This window comes from Oryctolagus cuniculus, chromosome 15, assembly GCF_051225735.1.
Source record: "Oryctolagus cuniculus isolate XC-2025 breed Fujian yellow rabbit chromosome 15, ASM5122573v1, whole genome shotgun sequence".
In the NCBI taxonomy this organism is placed as follows: Eukaryota; Metazoa; Chordata; class Mammalia; order Lagomorpha; family Leporidae; genus Oryctolagus; species Oryctolagus cuniculus.
This window is the reverse complement of record NC_142881.1, coordinates 69,542,489-69,566,552: the sequence shown is the minus strand read 5'-3', so window position 1 is coordinate 69,566,552 and position 24,064 is coordinate 69,542,489. Positions and strand designations below refer to the sequence as shown.

At 56.8% G+C, this 24,064-nt stretch overlaps 1 long non-coding RNA gene across 2 annotated transcripts; it reads left to right on the top strand.

Moving 5' to 3' along the window:
* Window positions 1-18: 18 nt before the first annotated feature.
* Window positions 19-23,587, top strand: LOC149122041 (uncharacterized). 2 transcript variants are annotated; one of them, XR_016221702.1, is made up of 6 exons: window positions 19-156; window positions 14,627-14,739; window positions 19,553-19,605; window positions 19,704-19,797; window positions 21,924-21,985; window positions 22,419-22,763. It is a non-coding gene; the product is annotated as an uncharacterized LOC149122041 (long non-coding RNA). The 2 variants fall into 2 exon arrangements; XR_016221703.1 differs by lacking the exons at window positions 21,924-21,985; window positions 22,419-22,763 and adding an exon at window positions 23,450-23,587.
* Window positions 23,588-24,064: the final 477 nt, after the last annotated feature.

Genomic DNA, 24,064 nt, shown 5'->3' with positions numbered 1-24,064 from the left:
CCGCCCAGGGAAGTTTGGGGAAGAGAAGAAAGGCCGAGCCTGGGACGGGACCACTCTGGGGAGGAAGCCAAACCCCTCGGCTCACCGGCGCGCCCCCAGCCCCTCGCGCTCGCACGCCAGCGCCTGGAGTGCACGCGGGGCCGCGGGCGCTGTCAGGTACACGAATTGGGGGTGCGCGAGTTGCTGACAACATCTCCAAACCCTTTCCTGGAAGAGACTTTGGGCTTGTTTCTAAAGCCCAGGAGCTGGCGGGTGGGAAGAGAGGTGCCCCCACCACCACCACCATGGGCGATGTCGGGGGGCGGCGGGGACGCGGTTCCCCAAACGTCTTGGGAGGAGCGGGGATGCGGTGCGGACGGGCCGTCCCCAGCACGCGCGCAGTCCGGAGGCTCCGGGCTCCCCGAGGCCCGGCGGGGAGCGCCTGGGGCTCTGTGCGCGCGGGCGCCGTGGAAGCGGCAGGACCCGGGCCCTGTGCCGGGCCCAGGGCTCGGCACTGGCCCCGGGCTGGCAGAGAGCGAGGGCACTCACAAAGTGCAGCCGGGTGCGCCCACTGGCGGGGTTCCCTCCGCAGATCCGCCCCCAAGAGCATCCGAGCGCGCGCCCACTTTGGCTCGCGTCCACTGTCGCTCCCGCGGGGACGCCGGTACCGGCGGCCCACACCTCGGCGCCCGCCCCTCACACTCCCGCACACTTTCCGTCAACTCCGCCCGCGTACAAGGCCGCAGCAAGCCCACAAGCTGACACGCCATGGCATATAACCCCCCCACCGCGCGCACTCGGAAAACAAAACACGGAGCGTTTCTCTGTGCACGCACACAGACACAGACACACGCCCTGCCCCCGCTTCCTCGTCCACGCCCCTTCCTCAAGGACCCCCACCGCCGACCCGCGCCCCCCTCGGTCCCGGTCACAATCAGCGCCCCCGTTGGACACGCGTGCGCGCGCACGCTCGCCCCTCCCGGGGCAGGCGGGGGCGGCTCGGGCCCGGAGCCCGCTGCGGGGTCCAGGTGTGGCTGCGACTCCGCGCTCCGCGTTTTGCGGGCCGCCGCGGTGTCGGAGGCGAGGCGAGGAAGGGAGCTGGAATAACAAAGGCAAGTTGGGGAGAGCGCAAGGGGGCGCAGCCCCGGCCGGGCCGCGGGGGGAGCCCCGCTCGGCCGGGGCACTGCGGGCTGCGGGGTCGCGGGCGCCGCTAACCGGAGGTGGGGAGGAAGGATGGGGGGCGAGGGGCGGGGCCGTGGTGTGACGTCAGAGAACAATGACACCGCCGGGGGGCGGGCGCGGGGAGGCAGCCGGGGCGGGGGTCTCCCCCGGGGCTGGGGCGGGCGGAAGAAGTCCTGGCCCAGCGGGGGCCTCTGCCTGATGGACGGGGCCCGCACGGGAGCGCGGACGTGCCTCCCAAACGAGCGGGTCGCCGGGTCTGGTGGGCGGTGACCAGAGCGGATCCCAGGCCAACGAGGATCGGAGCTGGGGGAGCAGGCCGGAGTGCGCCCCCCCCCACAGACCCCCATTTCCGAACATCCTTTGGAGGTCTGCTCTGACCTCGGCTTGAACTCCTTCAGGGCCAGAGATATCACTCCTTCCAGCACCGAGGGAGAAGAGGCAAAATGCATTGGCCAGCCTTGAATTCTTTCTCTGGGCCGGCTGGCCGGTGGTCTGACAGCGGCCTGGAATTCCTGCGGGCTCCTCCGTCCACCGGGGCTGCAGAGCCGCGAGGCGCGCCAGAGGGAGCCTGTTTGATTTTCCCAGAGAAATGTCTGCCTCCCTCTGTGTTAGGGCAGCAAGGGAGGGCACTCTGCGGGTTCGGCCCAGTCCCTGTCATGTGGACCGTGGTCACTACTGGGCTCCCCCCACCCACTCACAGGTGGCAGAGGATGATTCCTGGGGAGGGCCGGTGGGATGAAGGCATTTACAGATCTCCAGGGCCCTGGGGCAGGCTGGGTCCCAGCACATTCCTGTGGGTGGACGCCCCTCCTTCTCAGCCTGTGGGTGGCCCCAGTGCACAGGTAGGGGCAGGGGGGAAAGGCCTGGCAGGGGCCTGGAGGGTGGGTGGGCATTCAGCGGCAGCTGTCCCATCTCCAGCAATCCTCAGCCTTGCAACAGCCGGAAAGCAGACGCATCCCAGGGTCAGAACCCCAGGACAGAAAAGCCAGCTCCAGCTGACACCTAAGCCAGTTTATTACCTTGATGTCCACCTAGGTCAGGATGGCCTGGCCCTCTTGAGGTTTCTGTCCAAATCCTTCAGTGAGTAAGCAGGCTGGCTACCTCCAGGAAGTGGGGTGGGGGGGTGCAAGGGACCTGGGGTTGTTGGGTCAGATTCAAAAGCCCCTGTCCAGAAACCACCTCCCACCCTCAACAGCCCCATATTTCTATCTTGGAAACCAGGAAGTGGTTACAGAGGGGTGAGGAGCCATGCAGGACCCGTGGTTGGTGGGATGGAACCAGGGGTAAATTCCAGCTCACCTCAGCTCTGCAAGCATGGTGGTTGATGATGGCAAGTCTGAGAAACCCAACCAGGCTTCCAGGTCGCTGGCTTGGGTGCCTCTGGGGTCTTGGAAGAAGCTCTGACATTACTGCCCACTGTGTGTAGGGAACCCTGCTGAGGGCCCCAGAAGCACTAGCTTATGGGATTCTCACTTTGCCTTGAATTGGGTGCCCCTTCCATCCCCCCTTCCAGAGAGACTAGATTGTGAAGTACCTGGACAGGGTTCCTTGGGATGCTGGCCCTCAGCCCCAGTTCTGCGTGCTCATCCGAGTTGCTTTGCTTCTCTGTGCCTCTGTAACTAGGGTCTCCGGGTAGCCATCAAGGCTTCATTGGCGGGGGGTGTAGGGATGTCCTATGTCCCCAATCTCAGAGGCTCAGCCTCTCTGGCCTGCAGGTAGAGCAAGGAGGAAAGTGCCATCATGTGCTAGTCTCTGGGAGACTGAAGGTACATCCCGCTCAGCCAGTGCAGGCACAGAAGAGGCAGCTTCAGTGCCCATTAAGAGTCTGGCTACATGGTACTGGCCTTAAGGTGCCATTGCTGGGCATGACGTGTATCCCACTTCCCAGGAGACTCAGGGCTGTCAGTTCCTCTGCTCCTGGGGAGACAGACAGAGAGGGCCAGTGCAGCCTGACCAAATTTCAGGAGGCAGGAAGTCCAGGGACAGGAAGAAGGCATTAGTAGAAGGCCTTCCTGTGCCTGGTGCAGTGAGCTTGACCTTGTGCAGTGGGCTGGGGCCCGTCCAGGAGCTACCTTCTCTGCCTCAATTCTCCACCGCCCCCACCCCCTTCAGGGAGCTGGGAGACATCTGAATCGGTTCTTGAGAGGCAGGAGGAACGTCACATTTGCGGAGTGCCGACCGTGTGCCAAACACTCAAGGAGCTCTCTCTTGGTCCCCTACCTCCACGGGCAGGTATGGGGAAGAAGCTAAGAGGGACCAAGAGCAGGCTCCAGGTTGGCCTGGGCGTGGGGGTTGTGAGTGGGGCCTTGCCCTCCTCTCACTGCCAAGTGAAGGCGACCTTTGGGTGCTCTGGGGTGGAGCGCAAGCCTCCAGCCCATCTGTTGGGATGTGCATTTCGTCTTGATGGCTTGGTGAGCCCCTGCTCAGCTCTGAGCCCTGCGTCTCTGAGTGGGTGAGCAGTTGGGTCCAGCAGAGAGGGACTCTGTCCCCTGCTCTGCTTCCTCCACCTCTTCCTGCCCTCAGATTTCCCCTTCTCTCTCTGAGCCCACCCCTTCCCAACACCAGGCCTTGGCTCTCAGAGCCCTTCCCCAGCAAGCCATCTTCTCCTGCCCCATCATGGAGCTGCATTGTGTGGTTCAAGACCCAGCTCAGCTACCACCTCTCTTATCCAAGGGAGGTCCTCAGAGCCCAAGGAGAGCCTGCCTGGCTTGCTGTGTGGCTCCAGTCTGTCATACTCTCTGTGCCTCTGTTATCTCATTGCCAAGTGCAAGAGTGCGAGGTCTCAGGGCTGTCCAGTGGCACATCGGCCTCCTGTTGTCCTTGACTCTGTAGTCTCTGGGGCTGAGCTGCCATCCACTTAAGGGTCTGAGAGGGGCCTGCTTTGGGGAGCACTCTCAGAGGGGTTCCTTTGGTGGAAGGGGGACAGAGAAGCCTGTGGATGTGGAGGGCTGCTGTCTAGGACTAGGACTGTCCAGGACTGGGACTAGGTCACGGCCGGCATGTCTTGCTTCAAGTGGCACCTGTCACCTGCTGAGCCTCACAGGTGAGTAGACCGAGCCCCCAAGGAAGTGGCGGCTTTCTCAGGGCCACAGCACGGGCAGTGCCAGGGCTGGAAGGAGAGCTAGGTCTCTTCATCCTGTGTGTGCTACATCCTGCCGAGTAGCAGCCTGGGATTGCCATAGTCAGCACTGTCAGGACATGAGACCAGAGGAGGACCATGGCTCTGCCCTGCCCCTGACAGCCCCGGACCCTGACCTGAAGAGGGGAGGAGAGATCTTCTGGCCTGGACATTCAGCCTGCGCAGACATTCAAGGCTCAGACCCCCTTGTCCTGACCTTGTGTGGCAGCCACTCTGGGTGGCGTCCTGGATCGTCAGCATTATATCCATGTTCCTGCCTCCTTGCCTGTGCTGGTGCTCATGCTGCCCCCTGAGATGCACCCGCCCAGCCTTCAAGGCTGCATCTGTAGCCACCTGCTGCGAGCCTGCCCAGCTGCCTCTCCGGGAGCTTCTGCCGAGGTGTTCTCAGCAGCTTCGTGCCACTGGCCCTGCCTCTGGCATCAGTGTCATCGTCACAAGCCCTATTAAGTTCCTATCATGTGCTGGGCGCCAAGGGATTCACATACCCAAACTCCTCTGGTCCTGATCGGAGCCGAGGCTTAGTATGCAAGTCTCCATTTCACAGATAAGAAAACTGAGGCACAGTGCAACACCTGGTGGGCTAGAATTTGGTGTGTTCCCACCTCCCCAGGGGGGCTGCAGGCTGTAGGATGGCCCACTATTTCATCTTACCATCCAGCACAGCTCCTGGGGCTGACAGGTGCAGTGGTAGCTGCAGGGACACACAAGGATGACCAGAGCCAGCCCTCCAGGGGCCCATGGGCTCTCAGAAAGGACCGCCCATTCCCAACGTCACTGTTAAAGAGTTTGGGAGAAGGAGAAGACTTGGCCAAGAATGGGACTGCAAGACAAGCTATGGTGGGGGCTATAGAGAAACCATCCAGAGTAGGATATGGACCTGCCCAAGGTCACACAGCCAGCGCGGGACAGCAGTGGGGCTGCGACCTGGGACTCCCAGAATGACCCACCTCCCTGCACCTTGCAGCCAGCTGTGTGGCCCTGTAACTCGGCGCTTTTTCAAGGACACATGGTCCCAGACGCCTCTGCGATGCTGAGCTGCTCAATGAGTGGCACTGGTCCTTCTCCCCCCTCTATTAAAATGAAAAAAAAAAAAAAAGAAGAAGAAGAAGAAAGAAAGAAATCCAGGCATTGTTCCTGACTGCAGCTGGTGCCAACCAGAATCCCGCCGAAGAGAATGGAGCCGAGAGCCTGGCCGCCCAGGGGCCTGGCTGCTGACACAGACCCTTTCTGTTTTGCTTCCCACTGGGGGCCCGGGCTGACGTCGCGGCCCTCCATGGTCGCCCTCCACCTGCCTCCCTGGCCCCTCTTTGCAAAAATCAGATACCACTTGGGAGGGCTGGAGAAGCATTGCCAGCCCCAGCTTTCCCTCCTCGTCCACCTGCAGTCTGGGGAGAGCTGGGCTCCCCCTCTGGGCCAGCCTGGCCCCAGACCCTGCCAGGAGGGGACTGGGGACGCCTGTCTGGGAGAGTTACCTAAATCCCTCCTCCTTGGAATCATTTGAAACTCTGGTTTGGTTCCAGGATGTGCGAGGATTTTCCACCCCGCCCCCACCTGACTTGGCAGGTGCCACAGGGCTCAGCTCACACATTAAGGCCATTAGCAGTGGTGATGTCCTGGGGGGTGGGAGTGGAGGCCAATAGGATCAACAGCTCTCCAGGGACAGAATCGCCCTTTAAAGTCCCGGGTTTGGCTTCTCCCTTCGGTCTTAGGAGGAAAAGCGCTCCCCAGACTATCCCTTTTGCCTTCATGAGTTTGTCTCCCCTTCTCTGCCCCTTTGTGTGAGCTCTGTCTTACACACATCACCTGCCCCCAGGCCGTGAGCTGCCCTGACCCAGATTACCCAAAACATCAGCCCAAAGAGAACAACGTCCCGGCCAGTGGCCAGCGGCCACCAGGACCCCTTGAGCTGGCCCTGCTCCCAGAGCAGCTTCCCGATCTCCCTTCCTCCTCCCACGACACAGCACTTCAGTTTGCCAAAGCACTTTGCATCTGACGTGAGTGCCGCAGCCAGCCGCGAGAGGCAGGTAGAGATTGCACAGCCCGCCGTAGAGAAATAGAGTGGGCACTCAAGAATCCTTGGCAGCTGGACCTGGGATTATGCAGCAGGAGGACAGCTCTGGGATTTGAACTCCAGTCTTTTGATTCCGTGTCAGTAAGCAGGAGCAGGGACCCAGGCACTGACGGTCCCAGGCACTGACGGTCCCAGGGGATGGGGTCTCAGACAGATTCCTTCATAGGAGACTTGCCATGTGCCGCATCTCCAGCAGTGACGAAAGCAAGTTTGGTGCAGTTGCCACGGAGCTCATATCCCAGTGGAGCAGAGGGACGCGAGACAAACTGCGCAGGCTGATCCCTCCTTCCCAGGAGCCCAGCCTGTGTGTGTGTCGTGCGGGAGACCTGGACGAGGAGGCTGGAGACACGGGTTCTAGTTGTGGTATTGTCTCGGACTCGCCAGGTGACACTGGCCTAGGTGCTCCACCTGGGAGATCGGCCAACATGTGGCTCCTCACACAACTTCTCAGGTCCCTGCCCTACTTGCTGCTTCTGGGTCAAGTGGTTAATGATTTCCTGGCACGAAAAATTACCCTGATTTCGTGTTTTCTTAAACCCAACTTCCCAGAGGCTCTTGGAGCCAGAAAGGGGCTTCTGAGGTCGTGTGACCTGAGCCCCTGACTAAACAAGGACCCCCTGGCCTCGTCCTCCCAGAAGGTGACGTTCCTGGCCGGTTCCCTTCCAGGGAGCTCGGCCCCTCCCCGGGCAGACCTCTGCCCAGCTGCTGGTAAATGTTTAACATCTGGCTCTCCGAAGCGGGGAAAACCTAATGTGTAGTATTTGACGACTTCCATCGTGTAAATACTCCCACGATGGCCAGTTTCAAGCTGCCAACCCAACAGCCGTCGGCTCACGTGTTTCCTGAAAATGTGGCAGTGGCTCTCGGGAGCTGGGACACGCAGGCCCCAACACGCTGCTGCCTTGTCCAGTTTTACTTGCTGCGAAGTTTGTCCTGGCATGGAGCGAAACATGGCGATTGTCAGGCACTCTGGCCGAAAATTCCTGAGCTCTTTCTTGGGCCCGGGGCATCATGGGGCGAGGGGGAACCTCAGAAAACCCCTCAGACAGTGGGACGCTGCAGCTCTGGGGCCTGTATCCCTGAGAGAGGGTGAAGTTCCCGGGCAAAGTGGGTCGGGTCAGCCGGCTTCCCTCCTGGCCTTTCCCTCTATCTCCTCTCCTCCCTTCCTTTCACAAATATTTGCTGGGCTCCTGTGACATGTCAGGCACTGGGCTAGGGCCTGGGGTCACAGCACCCGCCTCTGACTTGGCCCCGGCACTGGCCCCCTCCCGTCTTGCTCGTAGCCCTCGGATGCTGCCCTCTCCCAGGCCGGTCCCGACTGCCCCTGGCCACCCCCCTCCCCGGCATCAGGCAGGCTCCTAGCCTCGCAGCGCCTTTCTCCACCCTGTTTGGCATTTAGCACTCTCCACCTTGGATTACAGCTATTTGTGTGCACAGTTTATCTCCCTGCCAGACTGAGAGGCAGCGCGGGCCTGTTTCACAGCGTGGACTTTGAGCCGCATGCACACGACCTGGCCCTCGTTCCCAGCCCCGTGAGCCCGTGAGGAACTCACACGGCCTTGCCGTCCTTAGTTGCTTTATCTGCAAGTTGGGACTGGTGGGAACTTAGTCCAAGGTGGTGCCAGCCCGTGGGTGGGATTAGAAATATGGGCCTCCTTTTCTGTTCCTTTCTGGGCCCCCAGCCTCTTGCGGACAGAGGCTGTATCTGGTGTTACTTAGTAGTCTCCTGGTTGGTCTTTTTAAAAAAAAATTTTATATTTATTTTAGTTGAAAGAGAGATATCTAAGTGAGGAGTGAGAGACACAGAGAGATCTTCCATCCACTGGTTCACTCCCCAGTTGGCACAGGCTGGGGCTGGTGCAGGACAAAGCCAAGAGGCTGGCATTCCATCCAGGTCTCCCACATGGGTACAGGGGCCCAAACACTTGGCCATCGTTTACTGCTTTCCCTGGCACAGTAGCAAGGGAGCTGGATCAGAAGTGGAGCAGCCGGGCCACCAGCTGTGACTCCAATACTGAGTCCTGCCCCTCTTGGTTCTTGTGGTAAGAACTCAGCCTTGTTAACTTGTTTCAACCTCACAACAACATTGTGGCATTGAAGCTATTATTACTCCCGTTGACAGATGAGTAATCTGAGCACACAGAAGTCTCATAGCAAGGCCAAGATCACACAGCCAATGAACAGGAAAGCTGAGACTTGAGTCCAGACAAATATGCTCCAGACTCTGGCTGGTGAGCCCTGTTACAGGGTCTACACACGTGGCTTCTGGAGCACACACTCCACGTGTGTCCCCATGGTGCCCTCCAGCCTTTGGGCATCCTGTGTGCCCTCCAGGACTGCCCAGCAGGTGAGATGGTTAGCCCTGACAGTTCTTGGGGAGAGGGGATTGAGAATTCACCAATGGATAAGGCAATCCGAGAAGGGTTCCTGGAAGAGGAGACATTTGTGATGGGCCTTGACAAGTGAGGATTTGGACCAGGATGGACAAGGCGGAAGGAACAGCAGCAGCGAAGGTATGGAGATGGCAGGGGATCTCAGGCTCATAGGTTCTGGTGAGGGGGACGGGCATGCCAATCACCAGGCCTCTGGTTGAGGAACAGCTAAGGGAACCGTGTCACTGCCCTGACAGCCAGTGCACACCCAGAAGAGCTGAGAGCCAGCTGTGTCTCTCTCAGAGCCACAGTGGAACCTTGCTTCTCTACAAGCTGCTCTGAGAGTCCAAAGTCCTGTGTTCCTTCCATTTCTCTGGCCTCAGTGTCCCCACCTGCAGAATGGGCCTGAAGAGTGCACCCTGAGAGCTGGGTGAAGGATAAAACAGGGCTGGGCAGGGCATTGCCTGCTGTTCCCAGGACAAGAGGTGAGTAGAAGGTATTGGGGGGTCATGGGGAGAGGGAGAGCAGGAAGCTAGAACGGGAGGGGTGAGGTGGGAGGCGCCCGTGGGCACAGCCAGTGGGAGCCAGGTCTGCCAAGGTCGTTGGCCCAGGTTGTTGGCCCTGTACCACACGCTGTCTCTTCTGGGCACTGCCAAAGGCTGCCGCACTCTTCAGGCTCAAAGCAGTCTGCACACAAAGGCTTTCGCGAGGGCAGCTCTGGGCTGAGCAGTCACTCTGCGCACCCAGTTCAGCCCGGCCACAGCCCCTCCAGGTAGCAGGCATTGTGCTAATGCATCCTTGGAGAGCATCCACTCCACCGCCGAGGGCTGTCTTCCGTCTACTTCTAGGATTATAGTAGAGGGGAGAGAGCGCATTCTCAGGTTGATACCCCAGATGCCCACAAGTGGGCCGCCCTGAAGCCAGAGCCAGGAAGGCAGTCTCCACGTGGGTGGCAAGGGCCCAGTCACTGCGCAGGGCTGTCTCCCGTGCTTGCCTCGTATTCGCCACACTGCGGGCACCCTCGTGTCAAATAGGGAACCTGCGGCACAGAGAGGTTCCAAGAGGTGGTCCCACAGATTCCACGGCAGATGAAGCCCCAGGGATGGGGCAGCCCTGGGAGCCTGGGGGTGGTCGTCGGGACCCCCTTCCCAGCCATTTCCCTCTGGGAAACAGCACGATGCTGAGGCGATGCTGAGTCCCACTGGCGCCTCCCCTCCTGCTCATTTCAGGGTGTCAGCTCCCGGTTGGTTCGTGCCTCCATCCTCTGTGTGTGTGCACACTCAGCACCAGGGGCTCCCAGGCCCTCGCAGGCACTCAAAAGGCTCTCTCTCTCTCTCTCTCTCTCTCTCACACACACACACAAACACACACACACAAGCATGGACTTACAGACATGTCTGAGGGGAGTTCAAAGAAATTTAAGGAAAATAGAAATAAAATAATTTTACTTTGACGCAAAAACAATTTGGGACATTAGTAGCTATGTAAGGTCTCAGTTCATACAAAATGCATATTATGAAAAAGCTGTATGAATTTCAAAATGTTTTGTAGCAAAAGAAACATCTTTTAATCCTATTTCCATGAACTTAAAAAAAAAATTGATTTATTTGAAAGGCAGAGTGACAGTGAGAAAAAGGAGGTGGGGGGCTGGTTCACTCCCCAAATGGCCGCGACAGCCAGGGCTGATCCAAGCCAAAACCTGGAACTCCATCCAGGTCTCCTAAGTGGGGTGGCAAGGGCCCAAGCACTTGGGCCATCTTCTGCTGCTTTTCCAGATGCCTGAGTAGGGAGCTGAATGGGAAGTGGAGCAGCTGGGTTGCAGGATGCTGGTGTCCAGGCGGCAGCTTAACCCTTGCGTCACCACGCTAGCCCCTCGATGAACCTTTTGAAGTGCCCTCCGTGGAGGCTCCAGGACCCGTGGGTACTGAAACTCACCCCCCAGCACCCACACGCCCCGTGCCCAGAGTGACAGCCACACATGCCAGGCTCTGGTGTACCCATGCAGCAGGGGGCTCTGTGGACTCTCCCTGCATCCCCGGCCCAGGCTCCTGCCTCTACAGACTTTTCAGCAGCCCCCTGTGTCTTCATTCCTATCCCTGCAAGCCCAGGACCCCAGCGTGCATGTGTGCCCAGGGGCTGTGTGGTCACTACAGGTCCCGCCCAAATCTCTGCCTCCGCGGGTGGAAGGTGGTGCCCCTCCCCCAGGCCAGGCCCGCTCCCGAGGCTGATGAAGGAACAGCAGGAAGAGCCCAGTGAATTAATCCTGGCCTCCCCTCCTCCGGGCTCACTGTGATGCTAATTTTCCCCGCCTTTGATCCTCGCTCCACACTCCCCAGCCCCGGCCCGAACTCCGAACTAGAGCCAGCACTCAGCCAGCCAGAGATTAGGGCTGCCCGGCGAGAGGCCCTGGGGCTGTCCCCCCACGCAGCAGATTGGGGTTTTACCCCTGGGGAAGGGTCTCAGAGATTAGAGCCCTGGTTACTGACCTAGCATTCATTGTAGAGTCCTCTCTCCTGCCAGCCCTTTCTCGGTCTCTCTCTCCTGTCCAGGGGTGGCTTCTGCTGCACCGGTTCTGCAGTGGAGCAGAGAGAGACCAGGGAGAAAAGACTCCTTGTCTCCCCTGGGGTGCGGTGCAGCCAGGCCCGGCCCAGAGCACAGATCCTGCGACCTCTGCTTCCACCCTGTTTTCCACTGTGGGTCTTTGTGTGATTGTTGTTTAAAGCAACAGCTGTGCAGCATTCATCCGGTGCCAAGGGCTGTACTGTAGTGGACATCAGCTCCTACCACCGTCACAGCGTCTCTGTTACAGGTGGGGAAACTGCTTCGTGTTCCTGCAAGGTCAGTGGTGATATCTGACCATACCCAGGCCCAGGGCTGACCGGGGTCCCTCATTGTCCAGAGGGGCTGCCATGACCCAGGCAGGGGCCTGGGGCTGGGCCCTGACCCATACACGGGGTTGACTGGGTACTCACTCTACCTTCGCGTCTACACCAGGCCTCGTTCCAGAAATGACTAGAATCTTCCATGAACTCTTTGGTGCTGAGGCAAGAGTCCAGGCCCCTGGGCTGCCCCCGAGCAGGGAATAGGGCAGCCTCGAGGATGCCAGGCTCAGGTCATCCGTCCTCCCTGCCAACCAGGCTGCATGACAGCCCCGTAAATGCGGGCATAAACGCAATGAAAGTGTTTATTACATTACATTTCATGCATATAAAAGACTGTGTGTAAGCCACGAAGCACATGAAAACGAATGCCCATGACCCTCTCCGTAACGACCTGGGCATTGCGGCACCACCTTTTCCGGCCCCCTCCTTCCAGGGAGGGGGGAGGGGGACACCCCGTTTCCCTTCCTCTTTCTTTAGCACCTGGATGGGGATCCCGGAGCTGACTGCACTGCTGAGACCTTGAACTCTGGCCCTGGGGCAGGTGCCTTGTTTGAAAGGGAAAGAGCTACCAATGTTCTTGCCTTCCAGGACCCACTTGCACCCCTGGTCTCCCTCCCTCCGGTGCCGTGCTCTGCCCCCCTTGGCTCCCGCACTGTGGTGAACCCCCTTCTTCCTGGTACAGCCGCGGCACATGTGGGAGTCTGGCAGACCCTGGGTGCTGCTGCCACGCACTCACCCGGGCTGCTCCCTCCCCTGGGATGCCCTTCCCACCTAGGCTGCTCAGGGAACCTGGCTTTTTTTGGGGGTCCAGTTCCAAGGGTTCATTTTGGGGTGCCCTTCCCTGTGACCCCCTCCTCCCGTCACCCTTGGCAGAGATGGCTCTGCCTTCCTCTGCCGCATCAGAACCCTTGTCCCAGGACACTTGTACAGGGGGCTGGAAAGAGGAGCCTTCGTCCCCAGATGCCCCCAAAGCAGCTGCTCCCTGAGTGAAGGCCATGGAGTCGGAGGGCCAGTGGCAGCGGTGTGCAACCCTATGCTTCCTCCAGCATCCTAGCCAGTTTGCTGCACTGCCTGCCTGGACCACGGCTGGGGCTGCACTCTGCCCCTCTGCTGTGTCTGTAGGATATGTGAGGATGGGACACAGGAGTGCAGTTCCGTGAGCCTAGTGGCAGGAAGGCACCAGGTCGCGCCTGTGCTTGCCCGCACACACACACACACACACACACACACTCATGTACTGACCCACGGTGCCAAGTCCACAGGCCTCATGGAGCATCTGGAACACATCCTTGTCCTGCTTCCACTCCCACTCCCAGACAGGCCTGCCTTCTCTCTGCCCATCACGTGGCACGCGTTATGGAGAGACTGAGGGGTTGGGGCAAAGCAGTGTGTGGCCGCTGGCCCCCCAGGGGACAGGAGTGACTAAGGACCACAAGCCATCTTCGTGTCCCAGGGCCCCTGCACATGGAAGGTGGTGCCGCTGCCTCCGCTTCTCCGCCTGGGACCCTGAGGGGCCGAGGCCAGTGAGTCAGCAGTGACAGTGAGACCAGCAGCCCTGTGGCCGGTGTTCGGTTCTCCCGGAGTGTCGGATGGTAAAAAGCCTGCCAGAAACCCCTACTTCTGGGAAAAAAGCTGGTATTGGTAGGACCCCCACATCCTCCCTTTTACTCACTCCCCTTCCCCCTGCTGGAGACTACTTGGGGGGCATTTTCTTGAGCCTCCAGTAGGGAGGCACCATAGCTGTTAGCAACAGCAGGGATTAAGGGCAAATCTGAGCTGAGTCATACTGGACAGGACCAGAGAGTCTGAACTGGGGACCGGGTTGCTACTGCCCCCCAAACATACTATGCATGCACAGACACAGCACTGCTGCCCACACACACACATCACTGTTGCCCCACACAGATACCCCATGCGTGCACACACATGAGTGTACATACATGCCACATGCACACACATCATATGTGTGTACACACACGCCACATGCATGCACACAAAACACATGCCGCATGCACACACATACACACATATTGTGCGCCTGAGCTATGAGAGGGGCCATGACTGTTATCATGTACAGTAAGTGCAGGCCCTCTGCTCCCCAGCCCTCCTTGCTCCTTTCACTCAGGCCACCCCCTCAAGGGACCTAAGGCTGCCAGCTTTCCTGCCCCTCCGTCTGAGATGAGCTCAGGTGTGACCAAGTGCCCCCTTCAGGCGGCAGGTGGCAGGGCTTCTTAGCCGAGGACCCCTGCCTCTCCCCCCAGCACCCACATACAGCTGGGAGACCCCAGGTGAAGGGTCTTTGCGGAGTGCAGCTGGCGCTGTGCCTGGCAGTTGGAATCTTGGGCTGTGGCCTCTGATCGCCTTGGGAAGAACCCGGGGTCCTTTGATTCTGGCTGGGGGTTGTGGCTGCTGCTTCACCTCACAGCTCAGCCCCAGGCCTGTCCAGAGGTGTGGTGTGCAGAGACAGTGGGGCCGGCCCAGGCCAGGGCCCAGCAGATGGCAGTGGGGCTGGTCAGTGCTTGGTCTTGTCGGTCTGGGCCTGGCCAGTCAGTAGGATTTGGCCTGCATCATGGAGGAGAGCCTGAGTCCCAGTCCTGGCATTGCCTCGCCAGCTGCCAGCTGGGTGGCCTTGGGCATGTCGCTGGCACACCCATCCCAGGGTCACGTGGGATGAGAGTGATTGGCAAGAGTGACGGCGCAGCACAGGGCTGTGTCTCCTTGGGGTGCTAGATGGAGCAACCAGGTCCTGACGACTCCCATGGTCTGCCTGCCGTAGCACCTGTCCTCCAGCGAGGCTGAGAGGGGAGAGCCGTGTTCACGCAGGGCCGCTCCCCGGAGCCTGCGTCCGCCCTCCCCGCCCGGCCCCTGGCTGCCATGTTGCAGAGCTCTCCCTCAGGGAGTGCCGGCCCCTTGGAAGCTAGGAAGTGTGCACGGGAGAGCCAAGGGCAGCCTGGACTCAAGGCGTCTCTCCTGGCCCTTAATTACCCTTCTTCACCCACAGGTGGGATTTCCACTGGGAGAGCTGGAGAGAGGCGCCCACGCCGCCACCAGGGACCGGGTCTCCCCGTGGCCTCCATGTGGCAGCCGCCAGCGCAGCGGTGGCACACGGCTCAGGTTTCTGATTTTAATGATTTCCTCAATTTATTCCGTTTCCTACCTCAGGGAAAGGAGGAGAGGTGATCCTCTTGGAAATTCACATAATTGCTTTTATTTGATTTTTATTAAAATGCATTCAGGAATAATGTGATTGCCCCCTTTATTACGCTGTTCATCAATCTGGCATGGGGAATCAGCCTTGAGAAATCGGTGGGTGCAGGAGCCTGGCATGTGGCAGGCACAGGGGGCCCCACTTTACCCTGGAGGAGACACGGCCTGTCCCAGGGCCAGGCCCAGAGCATGGGGAGGCGGAAGGAGGGAAGGGGGTGCTGAGTGGGGAATGCTCAGAGCCCGTCCCGCATGCGCTCTGCACCCCTCCTCATCTCTCTGAACCCCTCTGCCCGCCTGGGAGACCTGGCAGAAGTGAGGCTGAGCTCCGTGCTGGTCTGTCCTCCTCACTCCTCACCTCCAGGCTCCCCTTGGCACTGCCAGTTGCCTGCACTTTGCGGAAGTCTCCTCGATCATCGCTCTGTGTTCAGGGGCAAGGCTGCCAGTCTGGTGTCCCGCAGTCCACCTGATCATGCTGCTGCCCTGCTCAGAACCCTGGGTGGCTTCCAGAGACCCCTTTCCTGCGAGGGGCCTTGGCTGTGGGCCCATTGGCTGGCAGTGGGAAGAAGCCAGACCTCCTGGTCAGACCTGGTCACCATCCTTGACCCGATGCCTGGGGTGGGAGAGTGGATAAGGCAGCCTGCCGCTGGCCATCTCCATTTGCTGATGCAGGCACTGGGAAAAGCACAGGGCTCTGCAGAGGCTGTGGGAAAGACTGGCCAGGGAGCACAGGTGCATATGCTGGTCCTGGGCGGGCAGGAGCCTATCTAGCAGGGGGCTTCAGGGGCTGCATGGACCCTTGGCAAGGGGGCGAAGGCAGATCCAGCACTGGCCCCTGCAGTGTCTAGTTGTCTGGTCAGCATAGGAGTGGGGTCTTCCAGGTCCCCTGATGCCCTGACTCTCGCCACCCTTCTGGTGGGATTTATAGTCTCCGAGTCTTTCATATGGGTGGCAGGGACCCAAGTACTTGTGCCATCACAGCTGGTTCCCAGAGTGTGCATTAGCAGGAAAGTTGGGGACAGGAACCAGAGCCAGATCCCACCCCAGGCACTCTGATAGGAGACCCAGGAATCATGGCCTCTAGTCCAAAAGCCTACCCCTAGATTTAGCAATTTGGCTGTGTAGTCCTCGAGGCTCACTGGGGACCACCCTGCTAGCTGAGTGCTCAGTACAGGGCTTGGTGGACGGCACACCTCCCCATTTGGCCTCCTAGCCTTGCCTATGTTGTTCCTTCCTGAAATGCTGTTCCCTGCTCTTCGCTGCTTGTCAGACTTCTGCTACCAGATCTGCACTGGGAGACCATTCCCTGCACATCCCCGGCTCCTGCCTCAGTGCCTGTGTCTGCTCTCTGCCCCCAGTCCCAGCCTGCCCCAGAGCGTGCTGTGCTGGCCAGGGGAGGTTTGTGTGCTTGTACAAGAGGGCAGGCTCAGTGCTTGGTTGCCAAGTTGGCTGTGCTGGGGAGCTTGGGAGGACTGGAAAGTGTCATCAGAAGAAATGGTGGCCCAGGGGGACACGGCTGGCCTGGACCCGCAGGCTTTCCTGGGGCTCAGGGTTCTCAGGGCCACGCAGGGCCGGTCTGGGCTCCTCTGCAACCCCTCCCTCCCCAGCCAGGTCCCCAGCCCAGCACTGTGTTCTGAAACCATCAACACTCTCCTTTGGGAGAGCCATGGGCCAGCTGGCTGCAAAGCTGGGCGAAGGGGACCCCAGGCTTTGCTCCCTGAGCCGAGTCCCACATCCAGGCTGTGCCTTCTTGCAGAACAATCCAGAATGGGGGCCAGCGGCCGCCACAAGGTGGAGGGGGCCTCACACAGCCTTGCCACCTGCGGCACAAGTGCCCCTCGCGGTGGCTGCCCCTGGCCACCTGAGTGCCACCCCCAGCTCAGCGGTTGCAGGGGCTGAGCCTCCGGGGTGCCCACGTCCCCGCCGCAGCGCCTGCCCCTTATCAGATCTCCGTTTCTCTTCCCCTCTGCTGCCTCCGCCCCAGCCTGCGCCCACCCCCGGTGGCCCCTTCCTCTGAAGCAGTGCTGCTTTTCCTGCCATGGCCACACGCAGCACACGGAACTGTTTGCTGCTTTTGCTTAAAAAAAAAAAAAAAAAGTGCCTTTTGCGGAGGATTTGTTTACTGGGCCTGCACAGGCCCACTGTGGGGGCTTGGTTGAGGATGGAAGCCGCACCACAAACCTGCGCCTGTGGGTTGCATGCACAGCGAGACCTGTGGGATACCTGCCCCTGTGTGCCCTGCTCCCGCAGGGCTGGGCAGCCCCCCCTGTGCATGGCCGCCCCCGTGGAAGCCCATGAGCTCAGGGGTTCCTTGTCGGTACTACGAGCCAAGCCTTGGGGCTGTGCTCTGGGCCCTGCCCGCTGCTCAGTCGGTGCTGCCTTCAAAGCGTTCCCTTCCACCTCCTCCTTCCTAACCTGCCATCCAGCTCTCCACACTGGGGTGGGCTCTCTCCAGCCAGCCAGGGGCACAGCTTCCTGCCGACTCTGTCGTGGGCTCTCGCCCCCTGCTTCCCCAGGCCTCGGGTGGTCCTGCTGTAAGGGACAGGTCTCCCCAGAGCAGCTGTGCTCCACGGGGAGCTCTCAGATGCCCCTCCAGGCCTGGCACTGCCCAGACAAGCAGAGGCTCCCTCCAGGAAGCAGGGTGATGTAGAGTGACTTCTTTTTGGATAGGGTGGGTGCATCCGGCCCGGCCTGTGTGTGCGTGTACGTGTTGAGAGGAAGAGGATTCGGCCTCAGTCACTCTCCTGACAGCAGCCTTTGTGCCCTGGGCAATCCCTGAGCAGTGTTCCATGGAGCGCTGGGGACAGCTCCTGCCACTTCCGGTCACACGGCCCCAGGCACAGCCAGTCCTTCTTCAGGCACTGGGAAGGGCAAGGAGAACCTGGTTCCCCATGTCTTCCAGGACTTCTGGTATCTGGAGGGAGCCCAGGAGGCCCCGGGGTGGTGTGGGGCGAGCAAGTGGGAACGCTGGTCAGGCTCCTGGCTGGGGGCTGTCACCTGAGCCCAGAGTCAGGATCCTCATCTTGCTGACTTGCTGCGTGACCCTGCCCGACGACGCAGCATCTATGGGCTTGCACTTTCTTTATTAGCATGCGATGGCTATCCACAGTGCAGGAGTGGCCCACGTCAGGTGCATTACTGCTTCATCAGCTTGTTTACTCCTGCTCTGCCTGGAGAGGGAGGCTCAGCGTGATGCCCACTTCAGGGCCGGCTCCAGGCCCCACAGCCAGTGAGAGATGAAGACCAGGTTTGCATCCCAGTGCTCTGATTGGGCTCTTGGAGTTATGCAGAACAAATGCCAAGGAATGCGGACACTGTAGCCATGACAACCACAAGTGCTAATGTTTGTGGTTTACCTCTCCGGGTGCTTTATGAGATAGAACCACCTCATTTTAGCCCTATGACAAGGCTGCTAGGACACCTGGGAATTACGTCTGCTTATAGAAAAGGAAGCCGAGGCAAGTTGAGGCACGTGGGCAAGGTCATCCCGTTGTCTGGTCAGGAGCTGACTCCAGAGTTTACAAGGCATAAATGTGAATAAACCTCCTGGCACATAGGAGGTGTATACAGTAGGTGCTCAATCAATAATTTCTGGATTGCACTAAAGAAACCCTATAAAGGATTAGGATTTTGGGTCCCCTGGTCTTAACTTTGTCATCTCTATTGGCTGTCCCTGCAAGGGGAGATAGGAGAGAGAGAGAGAGAAATAGAGCGAGCTCCCATCCTTTGGTTTACTCCCCAAATACCTGCAATGGCCAATATTGGCTTTAAGAAAACTTGGGAGCGTGGGAACACAGACCTCAAGGCAGGAACTCAAGAACCTGATCCGTCACCTGCTGCCTTCCAGGAAGTGCATTAATGGGAAGATGGAATCAAATGATGCTGGGAGTCCAACTCAGGCACTCCGATACGGGAGGCAGGCATCCCAAGTGGCACTTTAAGCTGTTTGGATTTTGACGGAGGTATACAGTGGTGTAAAACTGCCACACACAAAATACAGCACATTTCCATCATCCTTCAAAATTTCTCCTATGTCCCTTCTTAGATAACCCCTCTCCCTGCTTCCACTCAAGTCAACTTTGATTTGATTTCTGCCTTTATAGATTCATTCTAGTCGTTCTAGAACTTTCTGTAAGTGGAATCCAACCATGTAGCCTCTTAGTGTAGCGCTATCCCTGTTGTAGCACATGCGAGTAGCTTGGCCCAAGCTATGCTATCATTGCTGAGTAGCAGTCCAGTGAATGGATGTACCACAGTGTATCATTCACCAATCAATACACACTTCCAGTTTCAGGATTTTATGAGTAAAGCTGCCATGAGCACCTGTGTGCAGGTCCCCGGGGAACATGTTTTCCTTTCTCTTGGGTCAAGATCTAGAAGTCGCACTGTCAGAGGTTGTGTTTTGTTCCCCAAGGCTTCATATGTTGGAAGCTTGGTCCCCAGTGTGGAGATGGGGGAGGTGATGCAACCTTTAAGAGGAGGGGTGCAGGGGAGAGTCCTTGGATTATCGAGGGTGCTACCCTGGGACGCTGGTCTCAGGAGAGCCTGAGCCCAAGCCCCGACTGTTTCTCTGGCTTCCTGTCCCGAGATGTAGGACCTCTCTCCTGCACACATCATTATGACTCAGCCACCATGAGCTCCTCCCCAGAGCTGAGTGGATGTGGGTGCCATGCCCTTGAAGATCCAGAACTGCGAACTAAAGAAATCTCTTTTCTGCTTCAAGTGATCCTGTCTCAGGTCCCTGGTTATAGTATGAACAATGGACCGGCACGCAGGGTAAGCGAGCGTGGCTCTTCCCACGTGCATATGTCTTCTCCGATGGGTCTTTTGCCCAGTGTTCTTACGTTGTCTGTTTTCTTCTTACTGCATTATAGATGTTCCTCCTGCAAACAAGTCAAGCTCTTTCTGCCCGTTCTGCGGTGACTGTGTGAGAGGGGAGAGGCAGAGGCGGGGCCCATGCACCCAGCGGTTGGTTCTCTCTCCCACATTTGTTACTGTTGTGGATTGTACTGCTGTGGCTTGTCCTCTTTGTATTTTGTTCCTAGTTTTCTCTTCTACTTTTTTCCCCTGCCTTTTATGGTTTTAATTGAGCATTTTATAAGATCCCATGTTCTCTTCTTTCTTAGTGTATGAATTACACTTAAAATTTTTTCGTGGTAGTTTCTGAGTTGGTCATATACATTTACAAGTAATCCAGCTCCATTTTGAAGCACCGTACTGCTTCAGGGGTAGAACAGGTACCTTATAATTTTTTTAAAGATTTATTTATTTATTTGAAAGTCAGAGTTACATAGAGGAGAGGCAGAGAGAGAGAGAGAGAGAGAGAGAGGTCTTCCATCCGATGGTTCACTCCCCAATTGGCCGCAATGACCAGAGGAGTTGCACCAATCTGAAGCCAGGAGCCAGGAGCTTCTTCCAGGTCTTCCACATGGGTGCAGGGGCCCAAGTACTTGGACCATCTTCTAACACTTTCCCAGGCCACAGCAGAGAGCTGGATCGGAAGAGGAGCAGCCGGGACTAGAACCAGCTCCCATATGGGATGTCGGCACTTCAGGCCAGGGCATTACCTTGTTGCGCCACAGCGCTGGCCCCCCCCCCCATCGTTGTTAAGAAAATATTCCTGCCCCCCTCATCTCTTGTATTGCTATCTTTCATTCCACCTCCCCATAGACTATACAGCCGTGTTGTATATATATAGACCATGTTTATACAAATTGGTCAAGTACACTGCTGCTACTGTTTTTGACAAATTGTTACATCAATTAAGAAAAGAAAAAAGTGTTCCTTTTCCTTTTGCTTCCCCCCGTCTCTGTTGCGCTTCCTCTCTTTATAGGGATCCAAGCTTCCGACCTGTAGCGCTTGCATTCCCACTGAGGAACGTCTTGTTCTAGCATTTCTTGGAAGATAGGGCTCCGTTCTCCCCCAGTTTTTGTTTGTCTGCGAAAGTCTTCGTTTCTCCTTTACTTTTAAGTGACGATCTGGCAGGGTACAGAGTTCTAGGTAGATGGGATGGTTTTCCTCTCAACGCTTTAAGTATTTCTCTTCTTTCTCTGTTAATAGTTTCTGAGAAGTCTGATGTAATTCTTATCCTTGTTTTTTTATAGATAGGGTTTTTTTTTTCCCTGACTTACTTCGAGATTTTTTTCATTATCTTTGATTTTCTGCAACTTGAACCTGACCATGTAGATTTTTGGAATTTATTTTACTTGCTTTCTTTGAGCTTCCTGGGTCTATGGTTTAGTGTCTGACATTAATTCTGGGAATCAGTTTTCAGTTATAGCTTCAAATCTTCTTTTTTTCTCCTCCTGATAGTCCTGTTATGTGTGTATCATACTTTTTGTGTCCCTACAGTTCTTGGATATTCTTTGGTCCATTTCTTTTGTATAGTTTATCTTATTTCTTTGAAAGGCAGAGTTACAGAGAGAGGGGGTGAGACAGAGGAAGGCAGAGAAAGGGGGAGGGGTAGAGAGAGAGAGAGAGAGAATCTTTCATTTCCTGGTTCACTTCCCAGATGGCCATAATGGCTGGGGCTGGGCCAGGCCAAAACCAGGAGCCAGGAGCTCCTTCCAGGTCTCCCACATGAGTGAGGGGCCCAAGCACCTGGGCCGTCTTCTGCTGCTTTCCCAGGCACATTAGCAGGGAGCTGGATTGAAAATGAAGCAGGCAGGAGTCGAACGGGTGTCCATAAGGAATGCCTGCGGCGGCGTTACCTGCTACACCACAGTGCCAGCCCCTCCGTCTTTTTTCCTGCTTGCTTCTCGGTTTGGGAAGTTTCTTTGCCGTAGCTTTAAAGTCCTGATCCCTTCCTCAGTTTCATCCAGTCTGCTTGCCAGCCCATCACAGGCATGCTTCGTTTCTGTCACAGTGTTTGATTGCTAACTTCTCTTTTTGATTCTTTATTAGCATCTCCCTCTCTCTGCTTATTTTCCCATCTATTCTTGCACCAGTGCCCTTGGCATATTAATCAGAGTGATTTTAATTCTGCTCTGATCATTCCAATCCCCCTGCCACGACCGAGCCTGGTTCTGAGGCTCCTTAAACTCTCTTTTTGCCTTTTTGAATGCCTTACACTTTTTTTTTTCTTTCTGCTAAAGCTGGGTGTGGTGTCTTGGGTGAACAGAACCTTCTATGGGTTCCCGTGGAGGTTTCTGTACAGGTAAGATGGGATTCTTGGTGTTCACCTGTCTCTCCAGGTTGGGGGCTACAGTTTGCCTTAGTACCTCAGTTCTCTGATGGATCTAAGAAGACTTGTGGGTTTTTAGTCTTTTTTTCCTGGGAGGATGGCAGCGACGGTTCCGAGTTGCTTGCCTGCTGGGATGGAAAAGAGTCCGATATCCTTTGGTTTAATGCCTTTTCTCACAAACAGGCTTTGCCCCATGCAACCCTGTCACTTTTGTACGCAATTAAGTGTAAGGGGAGGTGGACCTATTTGCAGATTTTATTCTGTTCCAAAAATCCATATTCTGTTCATGTTTTTTCTTGTGTCAGTTTTGGTAATTTGTGTTTTGTAAGGAATTTGTCAAAGTTATAATCTCAAAGTTGTTCATGATTTTTTTCTATATCTTTTTAATGTCTATGATGTATATAAGATCTGTATTGATTGAGGCCGGCGCCGTGGTGCAGCGGGTTGATGCCCTGGCCTGAAGCACCGGCATCCCATATGGGTGCCAGTTCGAGACCTGGCTGCTCCACTTCCAATCCGGCTCTGCTATGGCCTGGGAAGGAGTAGAAGGTGGCCCAAGTCCTTGGGCTCCTGCACCCATGTGAGAGACCCGAGGAGGCTCCTGGCTCCTGGCTTCAATTGGCGCAGCTCTGGCCGTTGCGGCCAATTGGGGAGTAAACCATCGGATGGAAGACCTCTCTCTCTCTCTGACTCTCCTCTCTCTGTGTAACTCTGACTTTCAAATAAATAAATAATTCTTTAAAAAAAAAAAGATCTGTAGTGATGAACCCACTTTGATTCATGATATTGATAATCTAGGTTTTATTGTTTTCTCTGATCAGCCTAGCTACAGATTTATTGATTTTATGGATCTTTCCAAAACTATAAGCTGTTGGATTCATTAACTTTTTGTAGAATATGTCCATTTTCAAGTTCATTGATTCCTGCTCTTTGTTATTTCCTTTCTCCTGCTTACAGTGGGCTTAATTGGCCTTTTCTATTTTCAAGGCTCCTTAGGTAAATCAGTAGTGTGTTGGGAGTCCCCAAGCCCACCCCCAGGCTCAATGATTTCCTAGGAGAACCAATAAGACTTAGAATGTTGTCAGAGTCATTGTTAGGATTTATTCCAGCAGACGATACAAAGCAAAGCTGCAAAGAGAAGGGCAGCCGTGGTGGCACAGCGGGGGAAGCTGCCACCTGGGACCCCTGCACCCCACGTCAGAGTGCTGTTTGAAGTTCCATTTCCTCTGTGTCCATCACCTTCCTATCAGTGCACCCTGGGAGGCAGCAAATGATGGCCCAAGTGCCTGGGCCTCTGCTACCCATGTGGAAGGCCCAGATGGAGTTCTAGGCTTCTGTTTTCAGCCTGGCGCAGCCCTGGCTATTGTAGGCATTTGTGGAATGGACCAGTGGATGGATGATCTCTCTCTCTCTCTCTCTCTCCATTCTGCCTTTCAGATAAGTGAAAATAAGTAAATAAAACATTTGGCAAGCTGCAAAGGGAAAAGGCAGATGGGCTGAGGTGTGAAGGAAACCAGCCACCAGCTTCCTAGAGCCTGCTCGTGGTGGAGTCACAGAGGATGCACTCAATTCTCCCAGCAACAAGTGTGACCACACGTGGGAAACGCTGCCCGCTGGGGAGGCCGCTGGCGAGTCTGTGTCCAGGGATTTCACTGGGGGCTTAGCACGTGGGCACCTTCTGCGTGGCAAATACTAGCACGCCCAACTCCCTGGGGGCAGCACCAACCACATGGGGCGTGAATCGACTCGCTACGTGAGCAGCGCAGGTGCGGTGAGCCATTTTTATAAGGATCAGTGGGGCCCTCCCCCCGAAACCCCAGTTCCCACATGTCAGCCCAGGGCCAGCCTGTGAGCAATCTCAGCTCTGCACTGCTAACGCGTTTCTGTTTTCAAGCTTCCATTTTGTCTAAAAAATAAGAATTTTAAGCTATGCATTCTTCCCAGCACTCTCGTAGCTGCACTTCACAAATATTGACAATCGTGTTTTCACTCACTGAAACACGTTCGCTCGTTTCCCCCTGATTTCTGCTGCTCTGTCTTCAAGTTCATAGA